At 35.8% G+C, this 18,048-nt stretch overlaps 1 protein-coding gene across 7 annotated transcripts in view; it reads right to left on the bottom strand.

Annotated features, from left to right (window-relative positions):
- Positions 1-18,048, bottom strand: part of ZZZ3 (zinc finger ZZ-type containing 3) — a 101,499-nt gene that overhangs the window by 82,439 nt on the left and 1,012 nt on the right. The gene's annotated exons all lie outside the window — the stretch shown is intronic.

Genomic DNA, 18,048 nt, shown 5'->3' with positions numbered 1-18,048 from the left:
TGAACTTTTTAATTTCATGAGCAAAAAAAATTCCCTTAGTTGACTGATGACTTAGAAGAAATGAGATGAGAAAGTATCTGTATATCAATCTGAGGTCCCAAGTGGCCTGGTTATTCTTAGAACAGAAGAGCTTGGAAATGATCCTTAGACCAGAAAGACTGATTCATTCCAAGATGCATTAATTGAGCACATGTTATGTATTATGCACTTACCATGATTAAGACACAATCTCAGCTCTGCACAACCATTCATCTTTAATGGACATTTGCAATCTAAGTATATATTAATAATTCAGCCAAGCCTATATGAAATGTCTGATGTAAAGATCCCTCTATCATCTTCAAAAATTTTATTTTTTTTGAGACAGAGAGAGAGAGGGAGAGAGAGAGAGGAAATTCCCCACTGAGCAGGGAGTTCAATGCAGGGCTCAGTCCCAGGACCCTGGGATCATGACCCAAGCCAAAGGCAGACACTTAACCAACTGAGCCACCCAGCTGTCACTATTATTTTCAATTTTTATAAATGTTTCATCAACTTGCAGTTTTCCTCACTAAAGATACCTTTCATAGCTAATTAACTATGTACATTTTGAAAATGCTTATAAATAATTATGATTAAGTGCTTGCTTTTAAATATTAAAGACAAGTCTCACATTTATAATAATTTTAAATTCAAATTCTACAATGCTGTATTTAGAATGGTTATAAATTTGTCAATTAGTTAAGTTTAGGAAAAAAACTAAATTCCCATTCATTTTATTCAGTGATTTTTATCTGTAAGGATGTTTAATTTAATGTTAGTTAAATTTAATGTCAGTTTCTTTAAAACCCAGTCACAGGTAAATTACATAACCCTTTCTAAAAGCCATGCTCCATCCGTCCTAAGAATTCTCAATAGTCTTGATCAACAAAACAATCAAGAAAGACTGGACTAGGTAAAGTGTCAAGAAAAAATAAAATAATTAAGACAAGACAAGCCAAGGTGAAGATTAATAATGAGTTAGAACATTTTACCATTCCTCTATCAGGAATGAGTCCTTCTAGAAATATCTTTTGATATCAATGTTAAGGACTGAATATCAAAATGCAAATAACTTGCATCTTAGATCTATAGCAATTCTTCCAAGTTCTTGCATTTTTACTGTCATTCTCTCTCAGAGAGGACAAAAAATTTTCATCAGCATATTTATCCACCTCTAAGTGGATGTTCCACCACCTTTAAGAATCTATAGAGAATGGGGTGCCTGGGTGGCTCAGTCGGTTAAGCATCCAACTCTTGATTTCTGCTCAGGTCATAATGTCAGGCTCCTAAGATCTAGGGGCCTCCACTCAGTGGGGAGTCAGCTTGTGATTCTCGCTCTCCCTCTGCCCTCCTCCACTCATGCACACGCACTCCTGAGTAAATAAATCTTTAAAACGCATGATATTGCAAAACATATTAATGCATTCTCACAAGCATACAGCAACACAATTTACTGTTCCATCTGTGTAGGATACTTTTCTGTTTTTTAAAGTTTTATTTATTTAAATGATCTCTACACCCAGGGTCGAATCCATGACCCAAAGATGAAGAGTTGGAAGCTCTACTGACTGGCTGCACCCCTAGAATACTTTTCTGCCAAGTTCCCTCACCTTTTTCAGTTTTCTCTCAAATATCACCAAATCGGGGGCTTCCCTAACTACCTATGTATGATAATCCCTGCCTCCACACAACCACAATCTCTATCCCTGTTACTCTACTTTCAGCTTTTTCCACAGCACTTATCACCAACTGACGTATATATTAAGTTGAACCTTAAGAAAGTGCCAATCTTCCAAGTCAAAAATGGCCAAATAATAGCAATTTAATAAGGTTCAACCAAATATTTGGTTGTTGTCTCCCACAACTTGAATATAAGTTCTACTAGAAGGACTTATCTATTTTATTCACTTTTATAATCCAGAGCCTACTCTCAAACTTGATGCCCAACACATATTTATGAAATAATTATTATACAATCATTAGAAACAGCCTTAATATAAAGTACAAATACAGCTCACCCATTTCACTTCACATTCTGGTGCATTCCCTTCCATTCTTATTTACATGTGCATTTTTAAATCAAAATTCACAAACACATATTTACTTTTTACATCCTGCTTCCCTGACCCTCCCCATTCCACTTAACATGTCACACGATTAAAGTCTTATAACTGTTAATAGCTATACAGAATCCTTATAAGTTGTCCCTAATTTAACTATATCCCGTCTCTTAGGACACTTAAGCTGCTTCTGATACTGTACTATTTATTATAAATAAACCTCTGATTAATGTCCTTGTACACTGTATGTCTATAGCTCTAATTACTTCTTCCAAACAGACTTACTGGGTCACAGGATACGAATTTTTTTAGGCCCCTGATGGGAGACCGTCAGGTTGCTTTTAAGATAAAGCTGTATTTAAGGCACCTGGATGGCTCAGTCCATTAAGCATCCGACTCTTGATTTCAACTCAGGTCATGATCTCAGGGTTGTGAGATCAAACCTTGCAGTCATGTTCCATACTGGGTGTGGAGCCTGCTTAAGATTCTCTCTCTCCCTCTTCCTTTGCCCCTCCCTCTCTCTATCTAATAATTATTTTTAAAAACCCTTCATTATATTTTTTAAAAGCTGTATTTAACAAAACTTCTAAATTTATTTTAAAGTGACTTTGCAAAAAAATGCATTAAAATATGCTTAGAGGGATGCCTGGGTGGCTCAGTTGGTTAAGTGTCTGCCTTCGGCTCAGGTCATGATCCCAGAGTCCTGGGATCGAGTCCCACATGGGGCTCCTTGCTCAGCAGGGAGCCTGCTTCTCCCTCTGCCTGCTGCTTCCCCTGCTGTGCTTTCTCTCTCTCTCTCTCTCTCTGACAAATAAATTTTTTAAAAAATTATAAAAAATAAAATATGCTTACAAAGCATACTTTACATAAAAAAGAAGGCTTATAATGCTTTACTAATTTGCTATCACTCATTGTGGCTTTAAATGTTTTAATGGTACTAATGAAAGAGAATTTTAGATTCAGGCTAACTAATGTATTATTTCATTTAATTTTATCTAACAAATTTAATCAACCCTTTAATCTTTTTTAAGTCTAATCTGGTATTTCTATTTTAAAAAAGAAAAAACTTCTTTCCAAAAAAGTACAACTGGAGGTGTAGGGATGGGGAGGGGTCTCAGATTTCTTTTTAAATTTCTGTACATCTTTAAAAAGAAAAAAGGGGGGTTCAGTCGATTAAGCATCTGACTCTTGTTTTCGGCTCAGGTCATGATCTCAGGGTTGTGAGATCAAGGCCCATGTGGGGTTCTGTGCTCAGCAAGGACCCTACTTGTCCCTCTCCCTCTGCTTTCTCCCTTTCCCTCTCTCTACAATCAATCAATAAAATCTTTAAAACCTAGACCTTTAAAAAAAAAATCAAACCTGAAGATGGCATGTCATAAATCATAAATATAGCTGAAATCAATAAAGGTTAAAAGGGACATTTTCTAGAAACTCTAACAAGGCACTTAGATATTCTGCTCAAGGCTATAAAAGGGTTATAAATGCTGATTCTGAGATATTTCAATTTACCTAAGGAAAAAAAATTTTCCCCCTAAGGAAAATTTTTCTATTTGAAAAACCAGAGTAATTTGACATTGGAGGTAGCAACATTTATCAGAGAAACACACAGATGCCAAAAACCTGATTATCAGAACTTCAGATTAAACATATCCCTCAGAAACCACTGCCAAAAATGCAACTTCACTCCACTGTTTTAAGTGCAAGGCCCAACCTCCCACAGTAAGAAAACTCACAGTGTAAAACATTATTTACCAAGGAACACAGGACATAAAAAGATGCCAAGTGTCATCAAACTTCCCTACTGTAAGAGTTCTATGTTCTCCTGCCTTTCAAGAGCTATTTTCTGGTTTTAATACCAAACACTTACCACTGAAGTCCTATATCTTCCTACAAGACCCCTTTTCCCAATCAGTACGTTCATCAGAAGATAAAAGCATCAAAATCTTATAGAAGATACCTAAGTTGGATATTCCAAGTTAAATCCTGCTTTCTATCTAAGCCACTTGATGATTTTTTAATTTTTCACTAAAATGTTTTATCCTTATCCAGAATTAATGTAATTTCATTCAATTTTTTTAAGTATATGTGCTACCAAAGCAAGCACTAAATTAATGTAATTCAAGCATCAATTTCTTCTTACAGAGCTATGGTAATTTCTACAAATTGATGAAAAAGTCAGTACAGTCTCACATATTAAACTAACCACACAAGATGATCTAAATTTTATGATAAAAATTTCATGGTTCTGTATTTCGTAACAAAAGTAGTAAAAATATTTAGGTTTAAAATCTCTCAAAAATTAATAATACATGATGTCATTTACATAAAGTATGAAATCAAAAAAAACTATGCGGTCAAAAGTCAGGACACAGCGCCTGGGTGGCTCAGTCGTTAAGCATCTGCCTTTGGCTCAGGTCATGATCCCAGGGTCGGGACCCACATCAGGGGTCCCTGCTCAGCAGGAAGCCTGTTTCTCCCTCTCCCACTCCCCCTGCTTGTGTTCCCTCTCTCGCTGTGTCTCTGTCAAATAAATAAATAAAATCTTAAAAAAAAAAGTCAGGATAAAGGTTACCCTTATGGGAAAGTAGAAAGTAACTGGAAGAAGGTACTGCTAATGTTCTCTTTCTTGCTCTAGTTGCTGGTTACTTGGGGAATGTTCAGTTTCTCAAAATTCACTGGGCTATACACTTAATACTGATAATGTTTTACATATGTACATATGCATGTGCTATACTTCAGTAAAAAAGTTTTTAAAAGTTAATTACCAACAGAATAAGCAAGAAGCCAGAAAACTAAATTTATAGCAGAGATATACCAATAGAGACCAATGCAGCCTGGTACTTTGTTTTTTTTCTTTTCTAAGCAACAAACTATTAATCCTGAGATTTTACAAAATCAAACTCCTCTAAAAGTCCCTATCAAATCTAGCTGGTTCTTCCCCCAAATGCAAAGGTTTCTCTTCTTAGTCCCTACAACCATTAAAATCCCTTGGAAGCTCTTAACCAAGTCATCACTTCCTCCTAACTTTGAAACTTCCATCTCTGACCTTCATTTCCTTCTAGTTTTCCTACCTCTGAGATAAATTTTCCAAGTCTCCTCCCCTCCATTTTCTCAGGCACTGTGACTCCTCTCTGTACCCCCCAAATGTACATGTTCATTTCTTATCCTCTCTCCACAGGTAAAATCATTCTAACTCAGATTATTTTAACCTATAAAGTTTTATATCTGTAGCCCCAACCTCCATCCCAAACTTCAATGTACCATATTCCATGCTCTCAATCTAGAGGTTCCAAAAGTATCTTTTATTCAACAAGTACAAATCTCCAGTCATTTTCTTCCTACCCCCAAAATATTATCCTCTCCCTATTTCAACAATCTCAGTGAAAAATATCTAACAATCCAAGCTGAAAAGCTTTCAGGGCACCTGGGTGGCTCAGCTGATTAAGTGTCTGCCATCAACTCAGGTCTTCTTGATCCCGGGGTCCTGGGATTGAGCCCCACACTGGCTCCCTGCTTAGAGGCGTCCCTGCTCCTCCCCCTCCCTTTGTCCCTCTCCCCAGTCATTCTCTCAATAAATAAAATCTTTCAAAAAAAAAAAAAAACTTTCACACAGCTTAACTCCTTTTCCCACCAATATACTATTTTTTTTTGAAAGATTTTATTTACTTATTTGTCAGAGAGAGAGAGAGAGAGCACCCACAAACGGGAGCGGCAGGCAGAGGGACAAGTAGGCTCCCTGCTGAGCAAGAAGCCCAATGTGGGACTCAATCCCAGGACCCCGGCATCATGACTGGGCTGAAGGCAGACGCCCAACCGAGACACCCAGGCGTCCCTAAACTAATTATTCTTCTACAATGTCTTGAAAAGAACTGTCTACGTCTCTTTCTGCCCTATTGTTATTGCTCCAGTTGAGGCCATCATCACCCTATCTGAACAACTATAATAGTCTAATTAGTCTGCAGTTACAATCTATTCCTTACCTGCTCACAAAATATGTTATAATAAATCCAGCCCTGATTCTGATTTTTTCAGTCCAATTAAAAAAAAAAGACAATGATTTTCCCCCATCTTCAATGGAAAACTCTTCTTCCTTAAAGCCCAATTCGATGATTCATCAGAATTAACTGCCTTCTCTTTTGCTCCCACAAGGCTTAATTCTTGTAATACAGAATTTAAAATGTGTAATTTGGCATGTCTATATTCCCTACTTGATTACAGGCTCCTTAAAGGAGCAGTGCAATTCATTTTTTATTCTCTTAGTACAATGCCTTAAAATTGGTGAATTGAACAGAGAATTCTGCTTATACAACTTTTTTATCTGAATTCCATACTTTTTTTTTTTTAATTCTTTACTTTTAAGCAACTCACACTGTAAGTTCCTGCCTGTGGTTTCAAGCAAAATTTTCAAAGCTGCTTTAGTTATATCTATCCTTGCCAATGAGTTGTTCTGAAATCTTATAAACACAAATATTTAACCCAAAGCATAAAAATATCAAAAACAAGAACAAAAATAGTCTTTTTAGATATATCTCTTAAGTTTGACACAGACCCCCTTTTAACACTTTTTTAAAGATTTGGGGGTTTTCAGGTTTTTTTTAAGTAATCTCCACACCCAACATGGGGCTTGAATTTACAACCCCAAGATCACAGAGCCAGCCAGGCACTCCGCTTTTTAACACTTTTTGAGGTTATTTGATACCTCTTAATGTAATGTTCTTAATGCTGATAAGCTAGTCTTTATCTTTCTACCTCACCTCCAAGGATGGAAAGTGATTTCCAAAACGACTGTTTTCTTTTTCAAGATTTATTTATTTATTTTGAGAGACAGAGAGTGAGCACGCATGCATAACAGGGAGGGGTAGAGAGAGAGACTCTCAAGCGGACTCTGCTGAGCAGAGAGCCCAGCTAAGCACAGAGCCCAACTGAGGGCTCCATCTCACCTCCCTGAGATCAGGGCCTGAGCCAAAATCAGGAGTTGGACGCTCAAGGGACTGTGCCACCCAGGCATTCCACCACTAATTTTCTTTTTTTAAAAATAAGATTTTGGGCGCCTGGGTGGCTCAGTTGGTTGAGCAACTGCCTTCGGCTTGGGTCATGATCCTGGAGTCCCGGGATCGAGTCCTACATCGGGCTCCCTGCTTGGCAGGGAGTCTGCTTCTCCCTCTGACCCTCTTCCCTCTCGTGCTCTCTATCTCTCATTCTCTCTCTCAAATAAATAAATAAAATCTAAAAAATAAATAAAATAAAAATAAGATTTTATGTCTGTTTCTAGTCTTGTGGCATAGTCACCACCAATTAACAAAAGCTATCAACACTTCTCAGTTCCTTTGTGTCACTTAAATGATATAAAACCTATGCAGCATTAGCCAGATAGGTAGAAAAGGTTCTTGGAATCTAATCAAGTGCTAAGGCAACTTGGGTGGGGTTTACAGAACTCGTTCAAGCAATGGAGTTAAAAAGCAGTGGCTCAGTCGTTAAGGGTCAGGCCTTCCTCTCAGGTCATGATCCCAGGGTCCTGGGATGAGTCCTGCATGGGGCTCCCTGCTCCACTGGAAGCCTGCTTCTCCCTCTCCCACTCCCCCTGCTTGTGTTCCTGCTCTCGCTCTCTCTGTCAAATAAATAAAGTCTTTAAAAAAAAAAAAATCTACAAAAGGGCACTGTCTTGAAGTTCCATTGTTATCATAGGGACAAGTGTTAAAGGTTCAATGTGCCCCTCTGTGGCTTAAGAAAAAACACCTGGACTAAGGCAGCTCCATAGGCCAATGCAGGGCTGATAATCAGCCTGTCAAGAAATGGTAACTGATCTGTAGTCATAAACTGTGTCACAGCAATTTCAACTTGCTCAAAGGAACAAAACTGTTTCCTTAAGTGACTATTGAACCTCCAAATGCACTAGAACTAAATACTGAAATTAAGTATGTCAAACCCATGATATTAATATGTCTGTTAGGTTTAAAAGCTATCCTATATTTTTTTTTTACATTCTTATAATGTTTAAGAGAATTTTAACCCTATAGACTCTGACAGCCTTATGATTCTAAATTTGAGTTATTAACTGACTAGGGTGCCTGGGTGGCTCAGTCAATTAAGCCTCTGACTTGATTTTTGGCTCAGGTCATGATCTTGGGGTTGTGAGACAGAGTCCCGCCAACAGGCTCACACTCAACGTGGAGTCGGCTTGAGATTCTCTCTCCCTCTTCCTCTGCCCCAACTCGCACACTCTCTTGTGCTCTGTCTCTCTAAAATAAATAAATAAATCTTTAAAAATTTACATAAATAAAATTTAAAGGTGTGAGTGTATTTGCTTTGGTTAATAAGCAATACTTCAAATTTAAAGGTGTGAGTGTACTTGGTTTGGTTAAGCAATACTGGAATGTTTAAGGGAACTTGTGACTCACTATATTTACAAGTTTCATTTATTAACTTTAAAAAGAGTTTTAAGTATTTGAGAAAGTCCTGCTTTTGAAATTTTATATTACTCCATAAGGCATATGAAGTGCTAAAACATAAAATCAAGTAAATTAAATGTGTAAATAATTAAGCAGTAGTATTAACAGGTAAAATTCAAAGAGCATTTTTTTCAAAAAGCATTTCCCTAGTGCCCAACATTGTTCCAAGTATTTTATAGTATAAATTCATTCATTCAACAGTCACTGAGCATCCACCATGAACAAGGCATCATTCCAGACTCAGACATGAACAAGACATCATTCCAGACTCAGAGAACTAAATCAGTGAACGTAATTTCAATCTTCATGGATCTTATATTTTAATGAGACAATATCAGTTATGATAATTACTATGAAGAAAAACAAAACTAGGGTTAGTGTAGGAAGGGGGTGCTATTTTAGATGGCATATAATAAAGGTACATCAGTGAGCACCATCCACACAAGTCTATGTAAATGATACCTCCTGGAAACTCCCTCTTTAGAAAAAAAGCTGTCTACACCAGGTGACATTTGAATCTGAGAAGAGAGCAAGCAGTGCAAATATATGAGAAAAGTATTACAGGAAAAGAAAACAAGTACACAAGCCATTTATCTGGGAAAGGTATCTTAAGGGAGAGTTAATCTATTCAGTTAGAATTACTGACTTAAGGGGCGCCTGGGTGGCTCAGTCGTTAAGCATCTGCCTTCCGCTCAGGTCATGATCCCAGGGTCCTGGGATCGAGCCCCACATCGGGCTCTCAAAAAAATAAATAAAATCTTTAAAAAAAAAACAAACCAACCAACCTCACAGGTTTGCTTAAGTCTGCGAACCACTGTGTTATAGTTACAAACAAATCAGAACTCCTTGGTGACATTTTGCTAACTACGGAAGAAAAGTATCTACCTATATATGTGGCTTAGGTCAACTGGAAAATATCCTCATTCCCCAAGACAGCATTTATTCAAATTTAGTGGTAACTCTGTAACAGTTACAAAAGTCAGTTACTCTGGGGGGCTCAGTTGGTTGGGCGACTGCCTTCGGCTCCGGTCATGATCCTGGAGTCCCGGGATCGAGTCCCACATTGGACTCCCTGCTCAGTGGGGAGTCTGCTTCTCCCTCTGACCCTCCCCCCTCTCATGCTCTCTCTCTCTCTCATTCTCTCTCTCTCAAATAAACAAATAAAATTAAAAAAAAAAAAGTCAGTTACTCTCTCCTTCATTCTTCGTGAGAGAATGTTCTCCTATATCATGATGTTGCCCTAAAGTCAAGACATTTAAAGTATCAGAACAAAAAGAAAACTTTAGAAATTAGGCAAACACTTTGTGTAACATTTAATTTCTACAAAAGCTCAGCAAATAGGGCACCTGGATGGCTCAGTCAGTTAAGCATATGCCTTCAGCTCAAGTCATGATCCCAGGGTCCTGGGATGGAGATGCCGCACCCCCCACCCCTGCTTGTGCTCTCATCAAATAAATAAATAAAACCTTTGGGGAAAAAATGCTCAACAAATAAAAGATCACTCCAAAATGGAGGTGCATGTTACTCTTAAATTACTCTTGAACAAAATACCTAATTTCAACAGTCACAGGCCATTTATAATATTCTGGCCCTAGCTATTACTGACTGATGGTAAACAAAATTAGTTTATAAAGAAAATTACATGTATCTTCCAGGCTAACCGTGGGACTTATATGAAAGAAAAATTATGTGAAGGAATGCAGTAATAAATCTTTCATCATGCCTTTCTTTAAAATTAAAAAAGTGAGGGGCGCCTGGGTGGTTCAGTGTGTTAAGTGTCTGCCTTCGGCTCAGGTCATGATCCCAGGGGCCTGGAATCAAGCCCCGCATCGGGCTCCCCGCTCAGCGGGGAGCCTGTTTCTCCCTCTCCCTCTGTCTGCTACTCCCCCTGCTTGTGCACACGGGCTCTGTCAAATAAGTAAAATCTTTAAAAAAAATTTTTAAGTGAAATGGGAGGGGTAGAAAAGAAAATAGGGAGAATTTCTGTGAGAAAGTTGCACTTATATTTGAAGCCAGCCTGAAAGGGAATATAAACTAGGTAAAGCTTTAGCTGATTCTCAAATTTTCAGAGCCTATAACTTGATTTTATAATGTGTACACCACAATGTTACACTGTTCATAAATATAAAATAAATACCTTAAAAGTAAAATGGCTTCAACAAACTGGGACTTTTTTTGGGGGGGGAGGGACACTCACCATATTCTTTAAAATAACAGAGGATACACAGGGTGTCTGTCATAAAAATTAGAATAGGAATCACTGCTTGAAAGGAATTCAAAGAATGAAAAGAAAGCTGCCAAGTCATAGGATAAAAGTCCAAAAAGCCATTAGCTGGTCAGGAATGCTGTACCAAAGTGTACAAAACAAAATTATTAAGTTGGGGGGGGGAAGGCTGAAGTACTGTTGTAGGCCAATCAATGACAAAAATTAAAAGAATCCTGTTTGCCCAAAGAACACTAAAACACAGAAAGGGTCTACCACACAATCTGAAAGTAAAGCTTTTCTTTGATGTCCCCTTCTAAGAGTTCTTGAAATCATGAATGCAACAGGAAAAATGTCTAAGTCAAAGTGTTGAGATCTCCAGGTATAAACTACATTGAGTTCTAGGACTTCTAAAGCAGGATAAAAATACAATAATGTTGATAAACAAAATTCAAGTTCAAAAATAGACAAAATTATTCTATGGCACTAGACATCAAAATAGTGGTTTCCCATGGGATGGGGGGGTAGTGTTAATGACCACATTAGGACACAAGACAGTTTGAGATTTTGATAATGTTCTGCTTCTTAATAATGATTACACAGGTTTGTTTATATGGTGAAAATTCACTGAACTGTAAACTTATGAGAATTTTCTGTATTACACTGTAATCATATTTACATTTTCTTTAAAACAGGAAGCAAATAAAGGACATTTCTCCCTCAGAAAATGAAACATTACTCCAAAAACAAACATTAAAACTTTCTATTTAGTGGAGACAGTTCAGATTAAGAATTACAGGTTTGGTGTGAGTACAGTAAGATACAGAAGTATTATAAGGTTCCTCAAGGGCTATCAGTAGATAAATCTCACAAACACACACACCTTTCTCAGGAGAAAAAAATCCTGGCACCTCCCTCTATAATACTGTCAAGCTAAATAAAGCATTACTTCACCTTATTTATGAAACACAATAAACCTGCTTTCTAATGGGGAAGTGTATAAGAACTACAAGATGTATTCCTTAAGCTTCTGACCAGTTTTAAAAAAAAGAAAAAATCTAGTAAGAAAAGTATAAGTAACTGGCAGAATACAATTAGCAATTGTCATTTCCTGGACCACTTCAGTGCCATTTTGCAAAATCAACTTATTCCTTACAAAGTAAGCAGAATTCCGGTAGTAATAAAAGGTGTAAATTATGTTCCAATCCCTTTAAATCTCATCCCAATCCAAGGTAGAAAGAGATTCCACCCCAACAATTTCTTCACCTGCAATTCTCTTTATGTGATCCCCAAGCACAGGACACACATTTTTTCAAATGTTTATTTTCAAATATTTATTATGATTTCACAGTCACAAAGTTAATCTCATTTTTCTTCCTAGCATTAATGTAATCATAACAATCTGTAAACAACACAAAATATTAGTCATTATTTAATAAAGTAATAGCTTTGGAGCCTTCACAGTTTTTAAGTAAGTAAAAATAGCTCCCCTTTTTTCAAAAATTATTTTAAGATCTTGAGTAATTATTTTGTAAAGAAAAAAAAACCCTTCATAAGCAATAAAAACTTTAGATATTGAAAATGCTCTCCTTGGCATGGATGGTCTCACTAATGCTCACCTGGAATTTCTTATCGATTATGAAATGTCAGTACATGTGCCACACTGCTGTTCTTAACAGTTGAAAAGAAAGGTACTGAGATTCTTGTAACTAGAGTCCTAGAACTGCCAATTAGCACTTTTTCATTAAATAGAGGCATGTGATGTCAAACTACACATTACTATTTAATAAAAGACACCTTAATCACACATCCTAAACTGTTGATCTTAGCAGTTTATTTCTAATTCCACAAAAATCTACCAAAATAGTTTTTCTCTTTATAGCCTCTAATACTGTACTCTTAAGTAGTTTCATATTTTGTCCAGTCAAGAAAGGAGAGGGGCATGTGGCTGGCTCAGTCTATAGAGCATGCGACTCTTGATCTTGGGCTTGTGAGTTCGAGCCCCACAGTGGGTGTGGAGATTTGCTTAAAAATAAAATCTTAAAAAAAAAAAAAAAAGGAGAAATTACTTCACTTAACCTTACTTAATTCTGTGGTATGGGAAAAGAACTTAGAATTTGGGCTGACAAGAAAAGGAATTATAAAACACTGTTTTGTACAGAATGAGCTTTATTATCCTCAATTTGTAAAGTGCTCTTAAAAATCAATATGAAAACAACTATCACAATAAAAAGATATCAGGTCAAAAGATAGTAGATGTGCCTTAAGAATCTTCTAAAAAACAATACTAACATTTTTTTAAAGTTTGGAATAAAAGAAAGAAAGATTTAAAATGTAAAAATGAAACACAAAACAATGAGCAAATGATTATTTAACAGAGCTGAGACGATTACCAATTTGGAGGAAAACATTTATACTCTCACTTCACACCAATACCAAATGAGGTAAACAGTTAAATTTATTTAAACTTATTTATAAAAACTAAAAGAGACAGTATTAAATCAGTATTGTTTATTTATTACATTTCCAGAAGAGGAATTTCAGAAGTTCAAAGCAGAACAAAGTTAGGTCGAAAGATTTGATTAACATTAATTTCCAAATTCTGTTTATCTAAATTCACAAAAGAAATACATCTATTAATCATGTTTCACCTCGGTAGTAATCTAAGAAAAAAGTGGTATGACTTACACCCCGTGAAGTTTTTGTAATACTAATATAGATATAGAGCAATAGCCACTTCAACATAAATATAAATTGATCCTTTTGGTAAACAGTGTGACAGATATGTTTTAAAAGCCTTTAAAAATACACCTAAAAATCACTTCTGGTGTTGGCAATATACAAGAATACTATATACAGAAAATTATCTTATATATAAATGTTCTTCACACTGTTATTTATATATGCAAAAAATTAGAATAGGGCAATGATACATCTACACATAGAACATCATACAACCACTTATAATTATGGTTATGAAGACTCATTGTGAGAATGGAAAAATGTTACCTAACATTAGATTAGAAAGCAGAACATGGTATTAAATGTTTTATTTGCAAGTATATAAAAGATGTATTTTTTAAATAATGTAAGAAGTACATGAAAATGTTAATATGGTTATATTAATTCCTCAGATTTAAAATTCCCAAGTCAGCCATTAAAGTCATTAAAACACACACACAACACAGTTTATACTTAAATCAAATACTATCATTACTCTAACAATGAAGAGAGAAAAAGAGTTTAACATATTAAAAGAGACTGAAAAGGCAAGCAAAGCAACAAAGAAAATCCACTACAAAATGAAACATTTCTCACCTCAGGACACTCACCAGTGCTAAGGACGGAGACTCAGTATTAGCATTCAAAACTATAGAACTGAATTATATGAACTGGTCATTGACAAATTCTAATTATTTGCTTCAAAAATTCCTTTATTAATAAAGGCGCTAGTCTTTAGACAACTGCTTATCACTGATATCAAATATTAAATGTAAACGGAGCCTTATCTGGGAGGTAATCCCTTGAAATAATAAATAAGGAAATTAAGAAATAGATAAAAGCAATAAAATAAAACAAAGGAAATGCCATACACAACAGCATCATTTTTATTTGGTTTCAGACGAGTTCTGTAAGTCAATTTTCCAGAAAACTGAAAGCATTAATTAACAAAGCTTTGAAAACATTTACTCATAACCATCTTTTAAAAAGACACCAACTCCTTACTTCCTTAAACACAATACACAGAATAAAAGTTCATGATTAAGGTCATCGTGTGACACACCATGTACTACACTGTTCTGCAATATTGTGATTCCCTCACAAGTTAATGGTAACAGGACTGTATGTCTCTGTGCAATGGCCTTAAAACACTTCTTCTATAGTTCCATCTATTTTTTAATAGCTTTTCTTCCTTTTCCCTTGAAATAAAATAACATTTCAGCTGTCAGTGTGCCTAACTCCAACAGCCAATCCTGTGACTTATCATCTACAGGCTATAAAATCAGGTAACTAACCCTGTTGGTGCTGCAAAACTTCTTCACTCAACTTAGGAGTTTCTGAAGAAAGACCACAGGCTTTTGGTACTTGATAACAGTTATTCTGAAGGCTCAGGATTCCTGCTGTTTCAAATGGCTGAGATCACTAACACTCAAAAAATGCTGGTTGAATTACTGAATATAACTTACAATGGAGTTCCTAATAATAATAACTGAATAGTTTGATAGTCTCCTCAGGAAAAGTTACTGAACTCACTTGTCTCTGACAGAACAATTACCTACCTAAATGAGAAAGAACAGCTGAAAAGAAAAAAACAGAAAGAGGTGAGGACAAATTCAAACAAAATAGCAAAGTCTATACTTCCATGGTGTTAGAAGTCAACACTTAAAAGACTTTGGGAAATACTCACTGATCAGTACTTTTAAAGTATAATTACAGTGGTTACCAGAGTATTTAACCACAGAAATTTGTACCACAGTGTATACCACATCTATATTAAATACTTCTTTAAAAATCAAAAACTCTTCCAGCAAATATTCCTTGCAGTTAAATCCAGACTGAATTTTCATATGAAATTAGCTAGGTTTTTTTAAAAAGCACCTGCAACATATTTTCACTGACATTTCTGGTCAAGTCATTTCCTATCTCTCTTGGACACTGGTTCAAGAGGTGAGAAATAAAATTTATATTCTTGATGTAACTAATATGTAACATAGGTATCAACACCATATAGTTTACAAAATTATAGGTCTATGGAAATTAGCATTGTTTCAGATCCCAAGAAAAAAATCCAAGTGAGGACAGATCAGTACTGTATTATCACTGTTATTAATTTCCTCTGGTCACTGAAGTTCATCAGCTCTCACAGATCACTTTTATGACAATTTGAGAAAAGGGAAAATAAATTTCTTAGTTATTTAAGTTTTACTCAAGCAAACTCAGATCACGTGAGATACATGCCTCTCCCTCCTTAGATTTTCTCAGTATATTTCTACCCAGTACCTCAAATAAGTACTAGTCTCTAAAAGACTGGCCTCTTGGGCGCCTGGGTGGCTCAGGTGATTAACCGTCTGCCTTCGGCTCAGGTCATGATTCCAGAGTCCTGGCACTGAGTCCTACATCGGGCTCTCTGCTCAGCAGGGAGTCGGCTTCTCCCTCTCACTCTCTCTCAAATAAATAAAATCTTAAAAAAAAAAAAGACAAGCAAGAGACTGGTAACTCTCAATGAGATGCACACAAGAACTACCTAAGGCCCAATTACCAAGCAAAACTTTGTAGATATCTTTGCAAAGGCCATTACAGAATTGTGACCTTAGAGTCCATTGTCATTTTCACAAATTTTCTACTTCTAAAAATAAAATGTATTCAGCAAATGTTACTTAACAAGAGCTTTACCTAACTAAAGAATTCACAAAATTTCAATTAAGTATCAAATTCAGTTGCTGACTTTCTATGACAAGTGATATCAAGCAATTTTTGAGATAACTGAAAACCATTTAAAAAAAGTTTTAAGAGGAAAAAATTGCCTGGAATTACAGATTCCAAATTCTGGTCAACTCAAATTGCCCTCCAACCATAATGAACCTGCTGCCTAGTCTTAGATCATGGCTCTCTCAACCTTCTACCATCCTCTCCTTTCTGTGCAACTTCAATTTCATCTCAGTATCCAACTACACAGTCCCCCGTCTCCTTTTCCTCTTTCCCACATCAAACCTCTCAAGACTTTCATTCCCCAACGTTCCTACTTGAACTATTACAAAAGAAAACCACACTGCCCAAGAGTTAAGTCACTTTCATGTGACTGATAAGTAATACTGCTAGTAGGTTTGGGGGGAGAATTAAAAAAAAAAATCACAAAATGCTGCTTAGCAACTTCTGAGTTGTACATTTGTTTGCATTAACTAGTGATATACCTACCACTCTCCTGCTGAGTTCACTAAATTGCATAGTCAGAACTATTTAAGCTGATAATTTTTAAAACTTCTGGAAAACTACCATACACATACTTGGGTTATAATTTAGAAAATATAAGTATCACAAAATATAAGCATGAATATAAGGATAAATATATAACACAAATACTAAACATAAAAATATAAAGCTCAACTGATACATCCTTATTTCTTTAAATCCTATTTTACATGGATTTCATTTTGGTGCAAAGCTAACCAGTATACTAAATCTCTAGGACAAAAATAATGCTATCCCTCAAGATACTTTCACAAAACCATTATCACCAAAAATTCTGTACAAAGAATTTTCTTTTTAAAAAGCAAATATGCATGTATCTGTCAAGACGATAGGCATTTATCACTAAATAAAAATTTAGCTGAGTAGAAAAATTTTTACTGATTGCTAATGTTGTGATAGTGTATCTTAAAACACCACTCCACTTCCTCCTCTTCGTCAAAAAAAAATACATAGAATAGTACACAGCTACTGCTAAGAACGGTTACAGAGATTTAAGACTGAGTAAGGCAACTTGGCAGAGTAACAGGGAGCGTTTTACTCTATATACTTCTCTGTATTAAGTGTAAAGGAAAATAACACCTTCATAGCTTAACAAAAAATTATGAGTGGATTACCTAGTTATCTGACTAGCTTTGTAATTAACTTCCCACTACGAATACTAAATAAATTCAAAGACTGTTCAAGAATATGAAAAAAAAATACACTGTAAATTCATTTCTGGTAAGACATCGAAAGTTGGAGAAAAATTAATTTTATGTCAAACTTATTTAAAGAAAAACCAAACCTTGATACCAGAGTTTATGAAGATAAGTTCGGTTTTAACTAAAATTTTGACTTAAAACATTCCACTATTACTTTAAACATGTGACCCAAAACCATCCTTGAACATCAAAGATGGCAACCTCATAATATAGTAATCAAAATCATATCGATAATTATGAGTTAATAGGCACGCACAAAAAGATTAAAAAAGATTTTATTCTGACATCAGGTATTGTCAGAGATATAAGCGCTCCTACCAAATACTGCCAAAAATTATTGTAAATACAAAGTCAGTCAGAATCATGAGGAAGTTATCAATGACCAAGTAAGTGGGAGTAAATGATGCCCAGAGAGAAAAAACAGAAGGCGCTTAGTTTTAAGCGTCTGAGAATGGCCAGAGGAGAAAGGTACTGCCGCAGAAACAAGCGACAGAATTGGTTAACAGGTCTGGAATTCTTTAGAAAATGGCAACAAGGGGAAAAACTGACATGAACGTTTGAAAGTAAGAGCAACAGTATCCAACGGAATCGTCACGACTGCGCGAGAATGGCTCTGAACTTCCAAGGGAGCGGGACGGGGGTGG

Source organism: Callorhinus ursinus, unplaced genomic scaffold (assembly GCF_003265705.2).
Source record: "Callorhinus ursinus isolate GAN/ISIS: 27379988/994484 unplaced genomic scaffold, GSC_fseal_2.0 scaffold9, whole genome shotgun sequence".
Classification (NCBI taxonomy): domain Eukaryota; kingdom Metazoa; phylum Chordata; class Mammalia; order Carnivora; family Otariidae; genus Callorhinus; species Callorhinus ursinus.
This window is presented reverse-complemented; position numbering and strand designations above follow the sequence as displayed.